This window comes from Balaenoptera physalus (genome assembly GCF_965194825.1).
Source record: "Balaenoptera physalus genome assembly, chromosome: 17".
Lineage (NCBI taxonomy): Eukaryota > Metazoa > Chordata > Mammalia > Artiodactyla > Balaenopteridae > Balaenoptera > Balaenoptera physalus.
The window spans coordinates 13943841-13968971 of NC_138895.1; the positions used below are offsets into that span (position 1 = coordinate 13943841).

General features: G+C 40.2%; 1 protein-coding gene across 7 annotated transcripts in view; it reads left to right on the forward strand.

Moving 5' to 3' along the window:
- The window catches only part of PREX2 (phosphatidylinositol-3,4,5-trisphosphate dependent Rac exchange factor 2), a 287172-nt gene that overhangs the window by 8646 nt on the left and 253395 nt on the right, over nucleotides 1–25131 (forward strand). The window lies entirely within an intron of this gene.

Genomic DNA, 25131 nt, shown 5'->3' on the forward strand with positions numbered 1-25131 from the left:
TGCATTGAAAATGTTTCATTCATGTTAGGGCCAGGAGGGGCAAAACTGAGTGAAGGAAACTTCTTAGACGTCGCTCAAAAGTTGAATTTTTTTCTGTTCGCTGCTGCAAAGACAGAATTTGAGTGTTGGCTCCTCTCCACCCAGATGTGCGGGAGAGCATCATTCAGAGACTGAGGACCTTTAGCCTTTGCTAAAATCTCCCTCAAATCTTCTAACCTCCTCTTTCCACCACCCTATTCCATACTCCCTTGGTCTGAAGGGAAATGTCTCAAAGGCCAGACTTCCTGCTCAGCTTTCTAAAAGAGGTAAGCTATCTGCTGAAAATCATGAAATTCACTCCTTGGCTCTGGCAAGAAGGAAAGAACACTGTCTCGAGGGATGTGAGATGATGCACAGGTTGATGTCTCAAATTAAAATCAATATACTTGAGCCCCCAGGGGCCACGTTCTTTGGAAATGTATGGGTATTTGAGAATATACTGGTAATTGTGATAAATAGAATTGTTGTACACTTCCATGCAGCAATGTCAAAAAAGCATGTTTTTAAGGGAACTTGACTTTTCATAGCTTCAAATTTGGCTTTCATGAAACTTTGTTGGTGACCGAGTCCTTTGGCTTTTGAAGAATCTGAGTAACTCTTCAAGTTGCATTAGTTACTCCTTTCAGGAGGTGTATGAAAAAATACTGAGCAAAAAAGTCCTAATTTACAGAAATAGACAGCTAATCTAACCTACCTTAAAAACCAATTTGTTGATCTTTATTTAAAACATCAGTTTTTCCTCTAATCTTAACACCTGATTATTAAGATTGATAGTGTAATTCTGTATAGAGTTAAGTCAGAAATTATGGGAGGTATAAAATAAATTGCATTTTACTCTTTACAAGAAGATCGTTTTATGATTTCATTCTTCTTATCTCATTCAGAAATTATGGACTCTTCCACTTTTCCTTTTCTTTATTTGATATTTTTTATGTACACATTCACACACACACAAACAGTAATTGGCCTGAAAGTCTTCCAAAACAAAGGTTAACCCTGACTTCCTTTTAGTTTTATAAACATTCAAAGTCTAAGATCTACTTATAATACATTATTAGATTTTCTTTTTTGGGTATTATTTATAGGAACATTTCATTCTCACCTATTTTATGTGTCTACCTTCAGTTGATGTAGTCAATCTAGTTTTAATTTTATCCTGAACTGATACGTACCAAGAGCTTTAAAAATATTCAAACCCTTTTGCCTGGTAATTCCTTTTCTAGGAATCCATCCTAAGGGAATGGTCAGAAGTGCAGACAAACAAAAGAAGTTATTTAAAAAAAAAAACCTGTAGTATTAAATAAGTGCAGTGGTAGGTTTGCTGCAAAAATTGGATAATGAATTCCTAAGTCACATTTAAATATTTGTTAGCTTAGTCATTGTTTTTGATTTCTTTTTTTTTTAATTTTTATTTATTTATTTATTTATTTATTTATTTATTTATTTATTTATTTATTTATTTATTTATTTTTGGCTGTATTGGGTCTTCGTTTCTGTGCGAGGGATTTCTCTAGTTGTGGCAAGCGGGGGCCACTCCTCATCGCGGTGCGCGGGCCTCTCACTGTCGCAGCCTCTCTTGTTGCGGAGCACAGGCTCCAGACGCGCAGGCTCAGTAGTTGTGGCTCACGGGCCCAGCTGCTCCGCGGCATGTGGGATCCTCCCAGACCAGGGCTCGAACCCGTGTCCCCTGCATTGGCAGGCAGACTCAACCACTGCGGCACCAGGGAAACCCTGTTTTTGATTTCTGCCAGTGCTTCAAGTCATCAGCATGGGTGAAGGTAATTCTTATCTTTATTACAGAGATGAAAAAACATATTTTTGGTTTTACCGAGAACATATTTTTACTTACAGGCCCATAAAGAAGCAAACAATTTGTATTATTGCTCTTGATTAAATGATCATATGGCCTGGGGGAAAACTTTTTTTTTTTTAATAAGATGCTTTCTCTTCTCATTTCCAACTTTTGGCCTTTTAAAGAGAGAGCACCTCCCCCCTCATCCCCTGACCCCCAGATACTCCATGAACATTGCCTTTTTCTTCCCCCAGATGTATCAGTATGTATGATCTATATGCACCTTCTCTCTAGTCACCACTCAGGCACACACTTCTAGATTGAACAAGGCTCTGACCTTGAAGCTGCTGTCATTTATAGTGGCGCACTCTTCCCATGGGGTGCCAGGCTTTCTCAGGCCTCTTGTGCGGTATGCAGGATCTTAATTCTCCGACCAGGGATCAAATCCGTGTCCCCTGCATTGGAAGCCTGGAGTCTTAACCACTGGACCTCCAGGGAAGTCCCTCAGGCCTCTTCTTCTGCTCCTTTGTAGCGCTTAGCAACCTGCTGGATTCCTACTGACATTTCAAGGCTCTTCATCTCCTTCAGTAGAACTTTCATGATCCCGTCCTCCCTCCTGCCCAGGCTGGAGTGCTCACTGCTTGGTACCCACTCTTCCCTGTAGTCCCTGCTTCCATGGCATCAAAGTAGGCATAGGCAGGATTTGTCTACTTCTGTCTCATTCTTCTAGAATGGAAGCTTCTTGAGGACAGGGCCACATTTTACTCGCCTGTGTTTCCCTGGACTTTTGTGCAGTGCTTGTGACACTGTAAGTACTCAAGAAATGCTTACTGAACGAAGGAATGGAGGAATCAGCGAATTCGTCCATCTTCTAAACCTCCCACCCATTTTTAAGGACAGTTCCTCAATGATCCGTAAATTTCTGGTTTTGTTTTTTTTCCATTGGGTCTGTATAGACAGTGGAAGTTACTTAAGTTTCACTCAGGCACATATGTATTATGTAATAAGAAGCTTAAATTAAACATGTAGTACCTGCATAGAGCCTGTGCTCCGCAACAAGAGAAGCCACCGCAGTGAGAAGCCCGCGTACCGCGACGAAGAGTAGCCCCCGCTTGCCGCAACTAGAGAAAAGTCCGCGCGCACCAGCCAAGACCCAACGCAGCCAAAAATGAATAAATAAAATAAATAAATTTATTAAAAAAAAAAGAGAAACATGATTTAAATCCGGCATCGAGGTATTAAAGACATTGTAACACACTATTATTTCAGTTCATTGTAGTCTAAATTTTCATTTGGGACCATGGATGTTATCTGGATTCATTATTTTTAGGTCGTAGATAAAATGGTAGAGAGTGATGGAATTTGTTTGAATTTATGTTCTTGTTTTGCTTGGGAAATGAAATTCTGTGCTTCATTAGAGTACTCCAAAACATTTTTTTTCAAAAAAATGCTTTTATGGACCTAATTTCCGGTATTTGATGTCCAGAGTCTGGACAGTCGTAGGTGGTAACTGGTTTTCTGGAGAAAGGACAAACCAGGGCCGATTTCAAGGGTGCATCTTATACAGTCGCAGAGCGCTACCCACTCTGAGGGACCTCGAGCTTAGTTTGGTGCTCTGCCATCACCGTCTTGAAATTCTTGCTAATTTTATCTTTGAACTTGGGCTTTGCAAGTGAGGTCCAGTGGGACAACGGGGTGTGAGCAGAGCAGATACACAAAAGAAAAAAAACTGCTTTACACCTCAGTACCTTTAATAGCACTTTCTGTCTTGCCTTTTGAATAAAAGATCTCACGTTTGAATTTTGCAGCAGGCCTGGAAAATTGTGTAGACACATTTCACTGTGGCAAGTGGCGTTGAGGCAGGGTGATCGTATAATTTTTGTTTAAACTGGGACACTTCTGAGGGTGCAAGGGTGTACTATTAATAATTACACAGGGAAACAGATGTAAACTGGGATTGTTCCTGGCAGATCAGAAAGCACAGTTATTCCCCGTTGTAGGCACATTAAGACAAACTTTGAGCTATGTGTCTTGTCGTAAGCAAAAAATTTAGAAATTTGTTACCTGTCTGAGCTTTGACCTCAGATACCCCAGAATCTTGAGTCCTGTGTCTAATTGCTATACAGAGCCACGGATGTTGGCCATGCTGAGTGTCTGATTTTTGTCTCTATTATAGTCTCCTCTGCCCTTTTTCTGTGTCTCTGAGTCTCTGCTTCTTCCCTGTGTGTTTCCCTTTGGTCAGTTTGGTCCTTCCCATGGTAATCTTGGCTTCAAGACAGTGACAGCAGGTTGCATTCTATGTGACGACAGCCAGAGTTAGTATGGTGCTTTACAGTGTATACTGAGCAACTGCATATTTCTTATCTGACTTGGCTTAATGTTTGTGCATCTCTTAGCTCTTTCAGATGGTGCTCCTGAGAGCTTCTGGGTTCTGGGGTCTGGCTTCAGGGGCCCTCACAAAAGGTCGGAGGTGCTGAATTGTGTGGCTTCAGGCTGTCCCCCCTGGCATCTCCTAGCATAGCCCCACCTTCGTCTGATTTGTGTTATTGTTAAAACAGTTAGAAAATCCCCTCCTCTGGATGGTAAACTCTGAGAGAATAGGGATGCATTTACTTCCTCTGTACGCTTTTCTTGGCCTCATCAGGTGCTTTGTAAATAGCAGGTGCTCAAGAAAACAAACAGACAAATAAAGCAGGAGCAAACAAAGGGGTTTGAATGAATCCGAAAACAGCTTCTTTCAGTCATGATCCAACGTTTCTAGGGAAAGATAAATAGATTCAACACATTATGCTTAGGCTTATGTTATGGGTTGATCTCTATCCCCCTCAAAGTCATACATTGCAGTGCGAACCTTCAGTATCCAAATAATCACAGTGCCGTGTGGGAGGTGAAATGGTAGAGTAATAAGCAAAGTGTCAGGGAGGCATCAAGGGACTCCCTCAGCCTGGGGTCAAGGGAAGTTTGGGGAAGAGGTGATAATAGAGCTGGCTCCTGAGGGATGAGGAGGAATGTGCCAGACTCGGAAGAGAATGATCAATCCTGAGAGAGCAACCGCGTTGAGGGTGACCATGGTACGGCAGGCCGGGGGTGCTGGCATGCCCTGACATGCTCCGGATGCTGAAACAGTCTTCATTAATGGGGATAAACACTTCTGTATGCTTTTTGGCTCTTGGCAGGAGATAAAGTAAGTTCAGGCCAGTTTGAGAAGAGTTGCATTCTTAAGAATTCTGACTTCAACTAAAGCCATTGGGAAATCAGTTGTGAGGGGACGCTTGCTCTCTTATTAATAATAAACAAGTCTGAGGGCTTCCTTGGTGGTGCAGTGGTTGAGAATCTGCCTGCCAATGCAGGGGACACGGGTTCGAGCCCTGGTCTGGGAAGATCCCACATGCCGCGGAGCAACTAAGCCCGTGCACCACAACTACTGAGCCTGCGCTCTAGAGCCGCGAGCCACAACTACTGAGCCCGCGTGCCACAGCTACTGAAGCCTGCGTGCCTAGAGCCCATGCTCAACAACAAGAGAAGCCACCGCAATGAGAAGCCCGCGCACTGCAACGAAGAGTCGCCCCCGCTCGCCGCAACCAGAGAAGAGCCTACGCGCAGCAACAAAGACCCAATGCAGCCAAAAAAAAAAAAAAATAATAATAATAAACAAGTCTGAGACCTCCACGGTTGGCACTGGGAAGGGGGTCTCTCATGGGAAGAAGTTGCCAGGCCAAGATTCCCTGAATCTGTGTCTTTGAATTTGGCCTTGGGATTCCTTCTGCTTGTTCTCTATTTCCGCCACCTCCCTGGCCCTCAGCCTGCACTGCTTATTTGGTAATCCACACAAGAATGCAGAGAAGACCTTTTCTTGCTCGTCTTAATCTGGGACAGGTTATAACCTTCAAAAAGTTGTTACTGTTTACTAAAGTAGAGCACAGACCAGTAATCCCGGAAACGACACGAAACATAAACATAGTCTAGTTTGTGTAACACAGATTTCTGCTCCTACCAAAGTGATCTTGCTCTCAGGGTCTGCAGACCCTGCCCTATTTTTATCCTAAGCCTTAAGACAGCTCCTGTTTGATCCCCCTGACTGGGCACTACTCCTGGGCTGACTTGACTGGGTTCTTTTTTTCTAGTCGTTAGCCTGGATGTGTATTCATGCGGGTGGTGTCAGGAAGCAGCCCTTAAGATGCCTTGACTCTTGTAGTAAACATACTGTGAATTAAATGGGGCTCTTGCATAATTCTGATTTTTGGAGTGTTAATCATGTGGCCAGAACTGACTCTCTGTACAGAGGGATGTGTCTTTAGTCTTAAGGTTTCATCTGCATAATTATACCATATTATAATTTGACGACATTAAAATGAGTAGTCTTTATTGAGATTAGTTATGTTTCTTGGCAAGAGAATTCTGTCAACAGGGTTGAGGAGCAAAAGTTGAAGTATGGTTACCCATTAGGAGTTTCTGCCATTTCACTGGTCCAGGTAAGAATTGTGGAATGTTTGATCTAAGGTAGAAGCAATGATGAAGATAAAGAACTAAACCCAAAGAAAACTCAGACAAAATCAAACCAAACCACAAAATGTCAAACACCCAACAACCACGAGACATTTCTTGTGTAGAACCTTTAGTATTTACATTCACTCAGAAGTGGAGGTTTAAGTAGAATGGAGAACATTAGGGTGGCCTCTAGTTTGAAGATAGGATGGGGCGTGTCATTAATTCAGAAATGGAATGCAAGGGGCAGAACAGTGTGGAGAGGAGGAGAAGAGGGAATTTGGTATTCAACTTGCTGAGCTGCAAATTCTGCTGTGATTTTTGAAGATAATAATGTGGAACTTAAGCAAGAATTTAGAGATCTACAAAGTATTGATAACTAATCATATATGTTGAAGCCATCAGGTAGATGAGATGGGAGCAATTCAAGGAAGAAAACATGCTAACCAAGAGTAGGATGTAGGGAGCTGATAGTTAAAGTTTAAGGGGAGAGGAGAGTACACTGGTGACTTGAACTGAGCTGTCAAACGTTGAAGCAAAGAACCAGGAGAGAGTGATCTCCTGAAAGCCAAGGAAGGATCTAGTTGCCAGAGGAAAGGTTTCTTTCAACTCTCGGAGCTTTACAGAAGTAGGTAGTGTGAAGACTGAAGAGGCCACTGGATTTGGCAATTAGAACATCATTAGGGTTTTGGCTTCAGGAGCATGTGTGAGCAGAAGCCTAAGAATGAGCTGGAAGACATGACATGAGGGGAAGCTGAGGAGATGAAGACGAATGGAAAAGCTGTTCAAGGAGGTTGGTGATAAATGTAAGGGGAGAAATAGGTTATTAACATAAAGGGATAATTTTTGTCTAGGGATGTTTGAGGGAGATGAGTATAGCCAAGGAGAAGGAGACGATAGATAAAAACAGGGAACTAAAGCAGCTATAGCAGAGCATTGTGGAAGTCAAATGAATCTTCTGGTAAATCAAGAGTCCCCGTGGCACTGGGAGGCAAGGAAGGCACTTGGTATGTTCTGTGGTATGCCATGGAACATTCCCACAGCAAAATGTCATGACAGAGCCTAAGAACAAGCAAGCTGTCTCTCGTATATTTTTTAAAATTCCGCTTCTTTAGTCTAGAGCTTTCGGAGACTATTGGGATAGCCTTTGCATCTCCCTGTGATAACTCACCAGCAGTTCTCTCTCCTGCATTGGGACAGTGGGGTGAAGTGCACGGTATAGAGCATGGGTTTAGGTTAGGGGGCCTGATGACCCAGGGTTAAAGTCTTGGCACTGAAATTTACAAACAGTGTAGCTTTGGGCGCCTCACCTAGCCTCTTTATGCCTCCTTGCATATTTGGAAAACACATTCGATACTATCTCACAGGGCTGGCCTAAAATTAAATCAGCTTCTATAGGTGAACTGTGAAGTGTGAAATGTGACTTTTTAAAATGCAACCTACAAATTTAGAAGTCAGAAGAGGGAAGTAAGTTCCCCTGATTTATTATTACCTCTGTTATGACTAGGTTCAAATCTTGGAAATAATGACATAATCATTTTTTAAAATCATGATACAAATTGTATAAAATTTATGCATTACATTTAATGCACATAACTATCATTGTGCACACTTTTAAAAAAGAAACACTGGTTTATCTGACAACATTTTAGTCTGATTAGATTTTTTCTTATTACTTGTCTTTTGAGTGTTCTTTTACTCCATACCTGGCATTATATTTTAATACCAAATAAGATTGTTATGCTTGAGTTTTGGGTATAATCTATTTGACCTAAAAAGAGGTGTTCTTGTTTTTATTAATTCTTTAAAAATCTTATTTATAATATTTACTTTTCATAACAGATACATTTTTATTATTCTCAACTTAGTAAATGTTTCTTTGCTTGAAAGTGTGGTTGGATCACTTTTCCAGTGGTTTTGAGTGAAATCATTCAAATCCTGACACGTCTAATAAAAACTTTTTTTCCTAATTTTTTCCCCATTCTCATGAACTGTTGCATTTGATCCATGAGTTCAGTGATAGTGATTTTAAGAAAGTTGATACGGTGAGGTTCTGATATTTAAACACTTCTGATTAGTATAGATGATTTCAGACTTTGAATCTGTGAATAATTTGTTTTTTAATTCTAGCCTTGCCATATAGCTAAGTATAGTGTACAAAAAAGGACCTATCTCATTGGAGAATATCTAAACCCAAGGACATTATGTTCTGTCATTAATGCTAAATGCATATTTTCCATGAAAAGGCAAGCCCTTCATTTGAAAAGGTTAAATGGTATAATACTTAAGAAATGACTCCAGCTGGTTAAATTTAGAATACTGATATGAAACTATTTTCTGAGTTTATAGCAAAAATCTAGCAATATAGAATATGAATGGGTAAGCATTTTTATTCAGTTTAAAGCTTCATTTCTCTAAGAAGTTCAAATGAGGTTTGATATCTATGTTTGACTTTGCTTTGCCACTTTTGTGATTTTAATTATCTATTTAACTTGTCTTCTTGCCAGGAGGAGAGGCTTTATAGATGGTGACACATTTTCAGTGGTTGTGCAAGAAACATTGATGTTTTCCTTCAGTGCCTTGTAATGCCTCAACTTGGCCTTAGTTTCTTGCTCCCTTGGATTCTCGTTTTTTTCATATTTGAGACTATTGCCCCAAAGAAAGAAATCTTAGGATTCCAAAAATGACATCTCACATTCCAAAGTTTTATTTCTGTCACTAGCACAAGGGGAAGAGCTATGGAAAGACATTATTTTCACCTAAATGTTAGTCCCACACCCACACATTGCAAGATTATTTTAATAACTCAGTATTTTCTCAGAGGTGAAATTATGAGTAAAGGGGACTTCCATTTTATATACTGTATATCTATGTCATGTTTGACTACTTTGTATAACTTTAATATATATAGAAATATTTTTTATTTATATATTTTACATTTCACACATTTTCTGGAATATTCTAGATACACCTTTATCTCAATTTTTCTTGTCCCTCTTAATAATGAGATCTCTGGCAGAGACATCTAATTACTTCCAATATCCGTTATTTTTTTCTTCTGTAGTTATAAAAGTTTTAGCATGATTGTCCATCTTAGGACTACATTTCCCAGCCTCCCTTGCAGTTAAGTGTGGGCATGTGTCCTGGTTCTGGACAGCGGGTTGTGAGCAGAAGCAGCATGGGTAACTTCTAAGGTGTTCTTTTATAACAAAAGAATATGCACTCTCCCCCTTCTTCCTGGCTGGTATGAGGTGGTGATGGCAGGTGATGGGGCAGCCATTTTGGACCATGAAATAGAAGTCACATGTTGAGGATGACAGAGGAACAAAAAAGGAGTCCGTTTCTTTATTAAAGAAATCTAACCTGTAGCCTAGCAAAAATGGGCCTATAAGATAAATCAGTATTTATTGTATCTAACTCTGTCCTAGTCATTTTTTTGAGACTTCACATTTTGCTTCCAAATTCTTATTGATTTATGCAAATTATTAACAAATTGGCAAACTTTAATATATTTTTTTGCCTTTGTCTTGTCAAAGTAATCTTAATATTTAAAATTTATTTGTAGTTTTTCTTTAATGAATCTTCTCTAGCTCAACAGTGATTTCCCAGGATTATGCTAAAACTCTTCTCTCTTCTTTTCTACTGGTATATTTTAGTTTTTTTCTTTAGAAAAAGAACAGTTTTTTTTTTTAAGCTTGTACTTACAATTCTTTTTCCCGAAAGCCAGAATTTTTGTGTTTATTATATATTTATAAGGATGTTTGTTCAGCTGCTTTCTCTGAGGCCAAACAACAGTAATTTAAACAACACAGAAGGCTGGTTTGTGAATATGGAAGCGGTATGTAATCAACATGCCTTTTTTGCATCCTCTCTTGGCGCTGTGGTTATTTAATTTTTCAATACTGTTGCCCAACAGTGTCCAGGGGAGTGAGCAGCTCAGCTCCATCAAGTCATTCAGAGACCTCCGTTCCTTCTATCTTATTACTCCACCGTCCCCTAGGACCGACTAAATCAGAGTCTGTAGGACAGAGAGCCAGTATTTTATGTAGTTTCTCCAGGTGGTTCCAGTGTGCAAAGAAGGTTGGAGAACTAACACACTAGGGTGTTGTTTTTGTCCATATGGTTGAAGTTGGCTTGCCAGAACCACTTTCACGTTTCAGCCCCAGAGGGACTGATGGTGGGAGACACATTCCACACATCACTTGCACTGTCATCCCCTTGGCCAGAACATGACACGGCTGAATCAGCTGCAAGGGAGGCCAGGAAATGCAGTGTCTAGTTGGGCAGCCATGTGTACAGCTGAGATGGGAGTTTTATACTAAAATTAAGAAGTGGAGAATTCATACTGAGAGGCAAAGAGTAGTCTCTGCCACCTTTTCGGAGTCAGTGATACTTTAGGCTCATTCCTCAGAAAATCACTTACATCAATTCTTGGATTCCTTTACTGTAAGAACGTATTGTACTAAAATACCATTTGGATTATTTCATCCTAAAATGATATATTCTTGCCCATATAGAAGTCCGTTTCATATTTTATATATGTATCTCTTTACATGTTTGTAAGGGTTTCCTAAAGGTTCCCCCCCCCCCGCCAATTGGCCTTGACTACAGGAAGAATTTGAGAGATTTGGAGATTTTGTGTGATTTAAAAAGTTTTCGGAAGTCTCCCCGCCCCCCGACAAAAAAAAAAAGTCCCAGGATAATCTGGAAATCATCATTTATTCTGTGTTTGTTTCGTGTCAGGCACTGCATATTCCTGTGTAACTCACAACTCCCTTCAAGGCTTATATCCTTGTAACTCACACCTGAGGACACCCTGGTGAGCTCCTAAGTGGGAGAGTGGGGATTCTGAGCAGATCCATTGTGTTGCTGGTGATTCGCTGGCCTGGGCATTTCTAGATGGTGGAAGCAGTGTGACTAATCAGGACTAGGAAAACCAAGGCAGGTGTTGGGACTGGGACACAGAACTTGTTGACTCCGGAGGTACACAGACTAAAAGACAGGAAGGAACAGTAGTTCGTTTCAGGCAAACCTTCAAGAGCAAACGAGCAACAGAAGCTCACTGTCAATCCAAGACAGGGGTCAGAGCCAGGCAAGCACTCAGGAGCCCGAGATTACCCAGAAGTCAGGAGTTTCCCTCACAGATTACCCAGAAGTCAGGAGTTTCCCTCACCCAAATGAGGAAATGCAATGACCTTTAAAAAATAGACAACTCTAGCTCTCGCATTGGTAATGTACATCATTACTGAGACTAGTTTCAGTTTAATTGAATTCCTTTTGGGTCAGTTTGGATCGCTATGTGCTTATTTACTTAGTATTTCACAGCAGGTTTGAAGCTGTTAAATATAAATAGCGTTAAATATAGCTCATGTTTATTCCATATATGATTAAATCATAAAATATTTGAGACAAGTGTCAATTTTACACACACACACACACCCCTTCTAGTCTCCAAAATGTATGTACTGCTTGGCATTCAATGGGTATTGTATAGATCACATTGGTAGAAAGCATTAATATAATTTAAATACAAATGAAGTGAATCCCCAGAGTTAAATGATCATTATTCCTGGAGTGTTTTGTTTGCCAAGCCTACTTCTTTTGATGGGTTGGATGAGGGAGGGTAACTGGCATTCAGGTAGTCACAGAATGAAGTTTGATAGATAGGCCCTGTTATTTAGATAGGGGCATTTTCCTTAGTTTCTACCAAGGACAGTTGGTACAACCATATAATTGTATAATCTTAGAGTACAACCATATAATTGTATAATCTTAGAGTCCACATAATTAGTACAACCATATAATTGTATAATCTTAGAGTCCAAAAGGGAATCATGCTATGGATGGATGAGTATAGTTTTCTACTGAAATATGAGAAGTTGACATTTCTCCTGTACATTTTTCAGTGAGCTAATAATCCTCACATATAAATTGTACCTTCTCTGTATGGTGAAATTTTTTGAGAGTAGCAGATATTCTTTGGGATTTACTTCCCTTTTTTTTTAGTTTGTACTTAAGGATGACCTAGCTATAAGGAACGTGATCAGTTGGACTGTCAGAAAATTTGAGAGTTAGGTTGATACTTGAATGGATTCTTAATTTTAAACATACACATTTCTATAGTTGAGGATTTAGGTCAGATTCAACTTTCGTGGCATTAGGAAAATATAAGCAAACGTTAGGAGAGATCCAGATAGTCAGCCAGGATGTTTGAATAAATTTTTTAAAAAGGAAAATCTGCTAACAAGATTTAAAGAAAAAAATAGCTTTATTCTATTGTATTATATATCCTCCCTACAAATTATCTTCCAGCCTGCCAGAATTCAAATTCAATTCTATGATATTGTAGTATTTTCTTTAGTATTTAATGTCTAAGTGAAATTTGCAGTAATTTTTTTAATAAATAAAGACAGAACTAAAAAAATCTATTAAAAAGTACCACAGGAAATAGTATGGAGGTTTCTCAAAAAACTAAAAATGGAACTACTATATGACCCAGAAATTCCACTCCTGGGTATGTATCCAAAAAAACCCAAAACACTAATTTGAAAAGATTCACGCACCCCAATGTTCATGGCAGCATTATCGACAGTTGCCAAGATATGGAAGCAACCTAAGTGTCCATCAACAGATGAATGGATAAAGAAGAGGTGGTACATATATTCAGTGGAATATTACTCAGCCATAAAAAGAATTAAATTTTGCCATTTGCAGCAACAAGGATGGACTTGGAGGGCATTATGCTAAGTGAAATAAGTCAGGCAGAGAAAGACAAATACTGTATGATATCACTTATATGTGGAATCTAAAAATATGAAAAACTAGTGAATATAACAAAAAGGAAGCAGACTCACAGATATAGAGAACAAATTATTGGTTACCAGTGGGGAGAGGGAAAGGGGGAGGGGCAATAAAGGGGTAGGGGAGTAAGAGGTATAAACTATTAGGTATAAGCTACAAGGATATATTATACAACATGGGGAATATAGCCAGTATTTTATAATAACTGTAAATGGAGTATAACTTTTAAAAACTGAATCGCTGTATTGTACACCTGTAACTTACATAATGTTGTATAGCACCATACTTCAATAAGTGACATTCAGAATATTATAAAAAGAAAAAGAACAGCAGAGGATGGAATCAGAGTGATTTTTTTAAATTTGTTTACAAAACCAACTTGTTTAATTTGCGAAAAACCTTATTTTCAGCATAGTATAGTTTATGTGTGAGGTCAATTTAAATAATAGCTCTAATATGATAAGCCTTATGATTTATCCTCTCCAATAATTGTTTTAAAAAACATAGAGTCTAGATATTTTGATTTTTAATGTTCCAGGGACTATTTACTGAGCAACTACTGTGTGCCAATCACTGTTCTTGGTTCAGGAGATATATCATTGACAAGAATTAAAAATTCCTGATTTCATGGGGCTGCCAATCAATCCAGGAGATACAAGAGATATGAGTAAAATGTGTAATATATTAGTTACTCTAAATGGCAAGGAGAGTGAATGAAGCAGGTGGGGAATACAAATCTGTGTGTGTTTTGATATTTTATATAGGATGAAAATGCAGGAATCCACTACTTTCATATTTCTTTCTGTAAGTCTAAAAATGTTTATTTATTTATTTATTTATTTTTTAACATCTTTATTGGAGTATAATTGCTTTACAATGGTGTGTTAGTTTCTGCTTTATAACAAAGTGAATAAGCTATACATATACATATATCCCCATATCTCCTCCCTCTTGTGTCTCCCTCCCACCCTCCCTATCCCACCCCTCTAGGTGGTCACAAAGCACTGAGCTGATCTCCCTGTGCTATGCAGCTGCTTCCCACTAGCTATCTATTTTACATTTGGTAGTATCTATAAGTCCATGCCACTTTCTAACTTCGTCCCAGCTTACCCTTCCCCCTCCCTGTGTCCGCAAGTCCATTCACTACGTCTGTGTCTTTATTCCTGTCCTGCACCTAGGTTCTTCAGAACCATCTTTTTTTTTTTTTTTTAGATTCCATATATATGTGTTAGCATACAGTATTTGTTTTTCTCTTTCTGACTTACTTCATTCTGTATGACAGACTCTAGGTCCATCCACCTCACTACAAATAACTCAATTTTGTTTCCTTTATGGCTGAGTAATATTCCATTGTATATATGTGCCACATCTTCTTTATCCATTCATCTGTTGATGGACACTTAGGTTGCTTCCATGTCCTGGCTATTCTAAATAGAGCTGCAGTGAACATTGGGGTACATGACTCTTTTTCAGTTATGGTTTTCTCTGGGTATATGCCCAGTAGTGGGATTGCTGGGTCGTATGGTAGTTCTATTTTTAGTTTTTTAAGGAATCTCCATACTGTTCTCCATAGTGGCTGTATCAATTTACATTCCCACCAACAGTGCAAGAGGGTTCCCTTTTCTCCACACCCTCTCCAGCATTTATTGTTTACAGATTTTTTGATGATGGCCATTCTCACTGGTGTGAGGTGATACCTCATTGTAGTTTTGATTTGCATTTCTGTAGTGATTAGTGATGTTGAGCATTTTTCCATGTGTTTGTTGGCAATCTGTATATCTTCTTTGGAGAAATGTCTATTTAGGTCTTCTGCCATTTTTGGATTGGGTTGTTTGATTTTTTGCTATTGAGTTGCATGAGCTGCTTTTAAATTTTGAGGGTTAATCTTTTGTCAGTTGCTTCATTTGCAAATATTTTCTTCCATCCTGAGGGTTATCTTTTCATCTTGTTTATGGTTTCTGTTGCTATGCAAAAGCTTTCAAGTTTCATTAGGTCCCATTTATTTATTTTTGTTTTTATTTCCATTCCTCTAGGAGGTGGGTCAAAAAGGATCTTGCTGTGATTTATATCATAGAGGGTTCTGCCTATGTTTTCCACTAAGAGTTTGATAGTGTCTGGCCTTACATTTAGGTCTTTAATCCATTTTGAGTTTATTTCTGTGTATGGGGTAAGGGAGTGTTCTGATTTCATTCATTTACATGTAGCTGTCCAGTTTTCCCAACAGCACTTATTGAAGAGGCTGTCTTTTCTCCATTGTATATTCTTGCCTCCTTTATCAAAAATAAGGTGATGATATGTGCATGGGTTTATCTCTGGGCTTTCTATCCTGTTCCATTGACCTATATTTCTGTTTTTGTGCCAGTACCATACTGTCTTGATTACTGTAGCTTTGTAGTAAAGTCTGAAGTCCGGGAGCCTGATTCCTCCAGCTCCATTTTTCTTTCTCAAGATTGCTTTGGCTATTTTGGGTCTTTTGTGCTTCCATGCAAATTGTGAAATTTTTTGTTCTAGTTCTGTGAAAAATGCCATTGGTAGTTTGATAGGGATTGCATTGAATCTGTAGATTGCTTTGGGTAGTATAGTCATTTTCACAGTGTTGATTCCTCCAATTCAAGAACATGGTATATCTCTCCATCTGTTTGTATCATCTTTAATTTCTTTTCATCATTGTCTTATAGTTTTCTGCATACAGGTCTTCTGTCTCCTTAGGTAGGTTTATTCCTAGGTATTTTATTCTTTTTCTTGCAATGGTAAATGGGAGTGTTTCTTTGATTTCTCTTTCAGATTTTTCATCATTAGTGTATAGGAATGCAAGAGATTTCTGTGCATTAATTTTGTATCCTGCAACTTTACCAAATTCATTGATTAGCTCTAGTCGTTTCCTGGTAGTATCTTTAGGATTCTCTATGTATAGTATCATGTCATCTGCAAACAGTGACAGCTTTACTTCTTCTTTTCCGATTTGGATTCCTTTTATTTTTCTTCTCTGATTGCTGTGGCTAAAACTTCCAGAACTGTGTTGAATACTAGTGGTGAGAGTGGACAACTTTGTCTTGTTCCTGATCTTAGTGGAAATGGTTTGTTTTTCACCATTGAGAACGATGTTGGCTGTGGGTTTTTCATATATGGCCTTTATTATGTTGAGGTAAGTTCCCTCTATGCCTACTTTCTGGAGGATTTTTATCATAAATGCGTGTTGAATTTTGTCAAAAGCTTTCTCTGCATCTATTGAGATGATCATATGGATTTTCTCCTTCAATTTGTTAATATGGTTTATCACGTTGATTTGTGTGTATTGAAGAATTCTTGCATTCCTGGGATAAACCCCACTTGATCATGGTGTATGATCCTTTTAATGTGCTGTTGGATTCTATTTGCTAGTATTTTGTTGAAGATTTTCACATCTATGTTCATCAATGATATTGGTCTGTAGTTTTCTTTTTTTGTGACATCTTTGTCTGTTTTTGGTATCAGGGTGATGGTGGCCTCGTAGAATGAGTTTGGAAGTGTACCTTCCTCTGCTATATTTTGGAAGAGTTTGAGAAGGATAGGAGTTAGCTCTTCTCTAAATGTTTGATAGAATTCGCCTGTGAAGCCATCTGGTCCTGGGCTTTTGTTTGTTGGAAGATTTTTAATCACAGTCTCAATTTCAGTGCTTGTGATTGGTCTCTTCATATTTTCTGTTTCTTCCGGGTTCAGTCTTGGAAGGTTGTGCTTCTCTAAGAATTTGTCCATTTCTTCCAGGTTGTCCATTTTATTGGCATATAGTTGCTTGTAGTAATCTCTCATGATCCTTTATATTTCTGCGGTGTCAGTTGTTACTTCTCCTTTTTCATTTCTAATTCTATTGATTTGAGTCTTCTCTCTGTTTTTTCTTGATGAGTCTGGCTAATGGTTTATAAACTGTGTTTATCTTCTCAAAGAATCAGCTTTTAGTTTTACTGATCTTTGCTATTGCTTCCTTCATTTCTTTTTCATTTATTTCTGATCTGATCTCTATGATTTCTTTCCTTCTGCTACCTTTGGAGTTTTTTTGTTTTTCTTTCTCTAATTGCTTTAGGTGTAAGGTTATGTTGTTTATTTGAAATGTTTCTTTTTTCTTGAGGTAGGATTGTATTGCTATAAACTTCCCTCTTAGAACTACTTTTGCTGCATCCCATAGGTTTTGGGTCATTGTGTTTTCATTGTCATTTGTTTCTAGGTATTTTTTGATTTCCTCTTTGATTTCTTCAGTGATCTCTTGTTTATTTAGTAGTGTATTGTTTAGCCTCCATGTGTTTGTATTTTTTACAGGTTTTTTCCTGTAATTGATATCTAGTGTCATAGCGTTGTGGTCAGAAAAGATACTTGATATGATTTCAATTTTCTTAAATTTACCAAGGGTTGATTTGTGACCCAAGATATGATCTATCCTGGAAAATGTTCCATGAGCACTTGAGAAGAAAGTGTATTCTGTTCTTTTTGGATGGAATGTCCTATAAATATCGATTAAGTCCATCTTGTTTAATGTGTCATTTAAAGCTTGTGTTTCCTTATTTATTTTCATTTTGGATGATCTGTTCACTGGTGAAGGTGAGGTGTTAATGTCCCCGACTATGAGTGTGTTACTGTTGATTTCCCCTTTTATGGCTGTTAGCATTTGCCTTATGTATTGAGGTGCTCCTATGTTGGGTGCATAAATATTTACAATTGTTATATCTTCTTCTTGGATTGATCCCTTGATCATTATGTAGTGTCCTGCTTTAAAAATATTTCAAAATAAGTTTTATTTTTTTACTCTTAACCTTAATAGGCAATATTCAAGAGCAAAGTGTTAATCAGGTCACTTGTTTTAACTCCTCAATATAATTATAGTTTAGTGGTGAAATTCCACCCAGTTATACATTGCTAATAGAGTTAACAGAACAGATTAGCAAAAGCATGGTGACTCGAAGACTTAAAGGTTTAACTGGGTAATTTTTTGCTGTCACTGTTCAGTACCCTAACTTTAATATAATAAACATTTGTTTTTTGGAGGTGCAAACTCAAAATGTGCTCCCTCACTCTGTGACGTATCCATATCGCTGAGGGGCTGATTTTATAGAGTGTTTGCCAATAGGTTTTCAGGTCCTGGCAGCTTGGCGTCTGGTGGGAACTGCAGCCAGTGTTAGAATACAGCATTGGTGGGAAGCTGGTGCTGTGTGCAGTGCTCCTCTGGCCGAGAAGCTTCTGCTGGAAAGGAAGTATCTTTAGCCCCGAGTGAATGGAGGCATGGACGGGGGCTGGGGGGCTGGAGATCTTGAATGCACAGCATGATCTGAAGTCGGTTTTCTAACCCTTACCTTAGATGACCTCAGATGTGTTAAAAGCTAAGGTAGGAAGTCCTTTCCATACATTTTTCTGATAAAAGGTCTTTTCCTGAAAGGGACTAGGAAGGTAAAGAGTATACCTGGCAACCCTTAACCCTCCTTGTTCCCATGGTGTTGTCTCCCTGGTGGCCTTCTAGAAGGACTCCCTTGAGCAGTGTGGACAGCTGATGCAGATCCTTACTGGCCTATGAAGTGTCAGTGGGAACCACTGCCAGAGGCTGGGAGAGTGGGAGGTCACTCGAGGACTGTGGAAAATATTCCCTTTCTCCTCAGCATCCTGGGACCTTGTTTCTTGCCGCGTTGTCAAGAGAGTTGGGAGCTCAGATTCTGATCCTGATTTTTTTCTTCAGGGTTCATTCTAGAAATGATATTTTTGAATCAGCCTTTGTGGGGCTTCATTCTTTAGTTCCCTGAAATCCGTAGCTTGAAGGAAGGGAAATAGATTTATTACTATCGTCATTACCAACTTCAGAATAGAAACTGGTGAATAATTATACTCGACTTCACAGAAGTGTAACTGGAGGGAAGGGATTGAGCTGGCTGGATTTTTTTGATAAGGTTGTGTGCTTTCCTCTTCCGTTTCTCTTTGGAGACCATTCTATGGCTAATACATCATAAAAGTTAAAAGGAAGTGCAAACACAATGACCACAGAAAGTGTAAACCTTTTCCATTCACTTCTTTGTGCTATTTGTGAATTGTCTGCCTAATTGTTTCAAAGTAAGGAAAAACTTGGGGTTCTTATCTCTCCTTTATCAGTGGCACTGGTTTTGTGAGTGTGGGGTGATACTGACAAAACTGGGACTCACTCCGCCTTAACGGTAACAGCCTTTGTAGCAAACTAACCACAAGAGTGTGTACAAAGTATAGGCATCGGGCTTAAAGGCAAGTAGATTTGTCTAATGATGCAATGCAAGATACAGTGCCTGGGAGGGAATCAGATATAGAACATCACGCTGTAACAATGTTCAGTCGCATCAGTAGCTCTGCCTTGGGGGCTTTGGGATTTTCTGCCCCTCCCTCGGCTCAGCGTCTCAGCCCTTGTCCAGGCCCTGAGTCCCAGAGAGTCCCAGGAGGAGGCCCTGAGCCCTGATGGCGCTCATTGATCAAGAGCACAGCGAACGCCGTGGGGGTGATCACTGGGAAGCGAGGCTGGATTTAGAATTTGGTCTAAGATAACATCTGGACAAGCCAGAGGGTCATGAAAGGAACTGGGGTCAAGGGTTAACACAGCTGAGGTCTCTGGACTCTGTGACACAGAGCCAAGGAAGCAGCCTCGGGGGATCTCAGCCACCTCTTACACTTGAGAAATGTAGTTCCTGCTGCTTGACCCCTTCCCACGCTGTCTGGTCATCCCCTACCCCTTGCCTTGCAGGATCCTCTGGCACTGAATCACAGGGGAGCTTCCAGTATGGACTTTAGGCTTATGATGACTTCTGAGGGCAGGTGATCCTATAATAATAAAGACTAGGACCAATATTTGTAACCCAAGGAGAAGCAGATTATAACCGCTTTTATTAAACCTATTTCCTTAGGTGATGAGAATAATCATTTGAGCCAGTTGGTTTATAGTTGCTCCCTTGGTTCATTTTCCACCAAGGAAGTTTTATTAATGTTTTACGATTGTTGTGTAATTTAGAAGAATACTTACCAGCCACCAGGACCTTTCTTAATAAATCAAGTCTAGTCTAATCTAGAGACTGTGCCCTTAGGAAAAGCTTGAAAACTTTCCTGACGACTTGTTTGAAAGTTGCTGTTTATTTCGGTCAGCAAGTTCAGTTTGCTGCCGTTGTGTAAACATTGGAAAGATTGTCTTTCAGTTCACTTACGGTCCCAGGTGGACACAGGTAGAATGGGTGGCTCCAGACAAAACGAACAGAGTTGGAGGATTTTTTGCCCATCATCTGAGCCTGACTCCGTCTTAATGCCCTGTAATTCAAGTTTCTGTAGTTCAATTTTTTCTAATACCCAGCACCTTAAATTCTTCTTCTGCTTGATTGTTTATACTGCTGTATTATTTGTTTAGAGATTCAGGAAGTTTGGAAAAATAATGAGAGAAATGAGTCACCTCCATTTTGGGAGATACAGAGCAAAGTGGCTTTGTTGATCGACTTGATGGTGTATGTTTGAGTAGCAGTTGTTGAGAGTGAGCTTAAGATCTGTTTCTTGAAATCCCAGTCTCCAAATTTCATGTAAAACAGTGTAAGACTCAGACACAGTTTAGTCTTCAAACAGCCACCCCCCCATCAAAACCAAAAATGAATTAAAAAACCCCAAACCTCAAACAAAAGCAATGCCTATTCGTAGGAAGAAATACTGTCATGATCATCAGCCTTTCAATGACATGGGATTAACTATCCCAGTAAAAATAACAATACCCCTAATCTGTTTTCAGGCTTCTAGGTCTCTGATGGAACTAATTTACAAATGAAGGTTGGCATTTTACTTTGCATTTCTCAGCCCCACCAGTCCCCTCCGGAGATTGGGTTGGGCTGCCAGTTTGGGAATATACACCAAAAATACTTGGAGTTAAGAGCGCTCACACTAGTAGCTACAAACTCATGTTTTCTTGATCAAGAAGTAATAGTCTTTTGTCTTTAGAGTAAGGGATGTGAAATCAAGAGAAAATTAGTCTTCTCTTCTCAGATGGTGAGCAGTTTGTGCCGAGTGTGAGGCTACTCACAGCCAGCTAGAGCCCTGGGAGTTAGGACAGAGCAGGGGTGCAGGGCCCCTTTCCTCCTCCGCCGGCTGACACAGCTGGCCCTATCTGCAGTTACTTAGCAGTTATATTCTTATACTAATTTACCTAATGCAAACAGATTCTCTTTCATCTATCACTCTAGTAACAGAGCATAAAGGCCTGTGCTTTTGGGGTAGATTACACTTTGGATGGGAATCCTTGGAAAGGCCTCCTCATTCCATAGCTTTGCTTTTGTAGAACAGTGATTAAAATGGTCCCACTGAAGGATTGATGTAGGGGAGTAGTGAGTGATTAAGGCGGCCTGGGGTCAGATGGTGGATGGCCTTGTGTGCAAGAAGAAGTAGTTCAGAACTAATTTAGTAGACAGCGAAGAGCTAGGGGGGGCTTTTGAGCAAGGGAGTCACAGAACTGAGCCTTGATCAGAGGCATCTGGCACATTCGCTTTTAGCGATGGATGGCAGGAATGGCTCTACTGGGGGCAGGTGGGACTGGGAGAGTCCAACCCGTTACGCCCATCAAATGTTGGAAAGACTAAACCCCTGGAGAATATGATGATGGCCTTCCTCCCAACCAACTTAATTAGAATCTCGGAGTAGGGGGGGAGAGAGAGTGGAGAGTCAGTAATCAGTAGTTTTACAAAGCTCCCTACCTGATCCTAATGTGCAGGTAAGGTTGAGAAATACAGGGAAATGAATAAATGGCATTAGCATACTTATCAATCAAGATTGAGATAAGTAATGTTTTTCCAATGCCCCTAAAAAGGTGATCAGTATGGAGTAAGTTGTGGGCTTGCTTCCTTGGAAAGTGACAGAGCTCTGAGATGACAAAGAGGAAAACAGAATGATTTGAGAATTGGAGGGCATTTGTGGAGTAGTTTAAAAAACATCACTAGGAAGAAAGACATTATTGAATTGGTCAAAATGATCAGGAATGAGAAGAGTAACCAGTCATGGGCCAGAACAGGCTTTTTCTGCAGTTTAGGGATTTTCTGATTCTCCCCTTCAGCATGGATGCTATTGACAAAAAATTAATCAATAGTCAATCTAAGAAAGAAATGGAAAATTTTATTTGAGCCAAACTGAGGATTATAAGCCAGGAGACAGAGCCTCAGAGAGTTCTGAGAACTTCCAAAGAGGTAAGGGGGGAGGTCAGTATATATGTGATTTCGGCGAAGGGGGTACCTGCGGTCAGGCACACACCTTGGTAGAAAGTTGCTGCTACTCCCGAGGAACAGCCATCTCGGTTGATGATTTTAGTGCTTTTCTAAGTATGGGAAGTTGCCAGAAGCCAGGTGCATAAAACATTTCTCCTGAAAACATCCAAGTATCCGAGGGCCTGTTCTGCCAGTTTTTCCACAGCACAGGTGCCTCAGCCTGATCTTCGCCCTGAATTCTTTGCAGCGTGTGCTGTAGGTCAGCAACTGCAGTGGCTGATGATGTCATTCTTGTAGAGCTGGGTGGTGGGCAACATGCTTTATTTCACAATCCCTTCCCTCTCAGTCTTAATTTTGACCAAGGTTTGGGAGGCATTTCTTGACCAGTTTGTCCCATGGTGCTAGGAATGCTCATTCCCAGGTCAGGCGAGGATTTTGTTGATGGGCCACTCAGTGTGCTGTTACTGGACTTGGACATGTCAGTAGTAGCCAGAAGCCTCTAGACCGCCTGTCATACTAGTCTGTTATGGTCCTGGAAATGGTTCCCTCTTGTTGCTTCTTCCCAAATCTAGAGTTACAGTACCACAGTCATTGATCTTACAGGATGATGTATTTGGTTAGTTGTTTCAAGTTGCCTAATCATCATTAATTTTATCTGAAACTCAATCACACATTTGGTAATGCAAGAAACAATAATCTTGTAAAATCGGCAGAATATAAGTAGTACAGTTAGTAACATTAATAAACTCATGAGTAAGTTTTCAAGCTAAGAACTTCCACTATCTCACCAGGTCATCTGACCCAGTCTGTTCTGCACCAATCACTGTCTTTAAGGGACATGATATATTGGCATTGTACATAAGGTTTCCCAAAGATGTCTGCACGTATGGGGTGAGTGGTGGCTCACTGTGACCCCTTACAGGATTGAGAAACGAATGTCATCTTCTAAGGAGTTACATGGCTGATGCCAGAAGGAGAAAAATGGATCTTTATGGTTGAGCGGGTATTTCCGCCTTTAGGGAGGTCTGGTTAAGGTGTAAAGCAGATGCACGATGAACACCAGAGGGGAGGGAGGAAGCCCAAACAGGCAAAGAAAAAATTTTGATTAAATTTTTCTTGTCTTGCCTTAAAATATGAATTTTTATTTCATCATTGCTTTACTCTGTTTCTCCAAATACATAAAACTTTGAAAAAAGGAATACATTAAAAAGAAAAAGTACTATGCGGTGGGAGAGTTAAATTGGTTAGTTGGTACAATGAGACCTGACCTCTGGTCCTTTCACTACTTACTAGGAAAAGGGAGAAAGTAACTGGTATGTGCCAAGCAACTCCCATATGATGGGCATTTATATCCATTATCATTAACCTGCACAAGGGTCCTGTGATGTAGGGATTAACCTCCCAATTTTATGTATGTATGTATGTATGTATGTATGGCTGCACTGGGTCTTTGTTGCTGCGCGCGGGCTTTCTCTAGTTGCAGCGAGCGGGGGCTACTCTTTGTTGTGGTGTGCAGGCTTCTCATTGCGGCGGCTTCTCTTGTTGTGGAGCATGGGCTGTAGGCGTGCGGGCTTCAGTAGTTGTAGCATGTGGGCTCAGTAGTTGCGGCTTGTGGGCTCCAGAGCGCAGGCTCAGCAGCTGTGGCGCATGGGCCCAGCTGCTCCGCAGCATGTGGGATCTTCCCGGACCAGGGCTCGAACCGACGTTCTCTGCACTGGCAGGTGGGCTGTCAACCACTGCGCCACCAGGGAAGCCCAACCTCCCAGTTTTATAGGAAATAAAAGGAAGCTCAAAGAGGGTCACTAGCTTTCCAGAAAGCGCACATCTGCTCTTGCTCCCAAGCCTGTGCTATTTTATCTCCCCTGTGCTGTCTCTGCACAGGGGAGCAACAGTGGAGGTGAACTTTGAGTGCTTCGTAATAAAGGAGAGCACAAAGACTAGTATTATTATTGTCATGATTAGTTACTGTAGAGATAATCCAAATGGATGGCTCATTCTATGTTACGTGAAGGTAAGTGACAAAGGACAAGATTGTGCAGAAGAAAACAGAGTCCAATGACCGTACCCCAAGAACAGAAAGAAGAGTTAGGCTGAAGACACAAGTCAATTCACATTACTCTCCTCCCATTTTCTTTTGAACTAATAACCTTACTGGCTTTTATTCTGCCACTCCACCCAAAATGCCTCTCTCCGAGTTGCGAGTGATAACCGTGGTGCTAAATCCAGTGGTCAGTTTCTTAGTCCTCATTTTACTTGACCTACTTCCCCTCATTGGGACACTTCCTTCCAGCCTGCTACGTTCTCCTGACTTTCCTCCTAACTCTGTGCTCCACCCTCTTGGTGTCCTTTGCTGCTTGCTCTTCTTCGCCATGATATGTAGCTGTTGGAGCTACAGGATATGTTTCCTGGACTCCAGGATTCATTGCTCTGACCTTTTCTCTTTTCTACCTACATTAATTCCCTTGACAATCACCTGAACTTCAGCCTTGAATTTCTGCCTCTCTTCCTGGATGTCTGATAGGCGTCTCACACTTACCATGGCCGAAACCAAACTCGTGATCACCTACCTCCCCCCACCCCCCTGCGTCCCACTGTCTCCCCGCCAAGCCTCATCCTCCTGAGATCTTACTCATATCAGTAAAGCACAAGTTAATCTTTTTCTCATAGCCCACATCTAATAGAGCAAGTCCTTTTAGCTCTGTCTTGAAAAACATCCAGACTTTAACCACTTTTTACCGCCTCTGTCCACCACATCTGATCCAGCAGCTTCCTCTTTGGTTTCCATGCATCCCTACAATCAGGGATTTATACAGT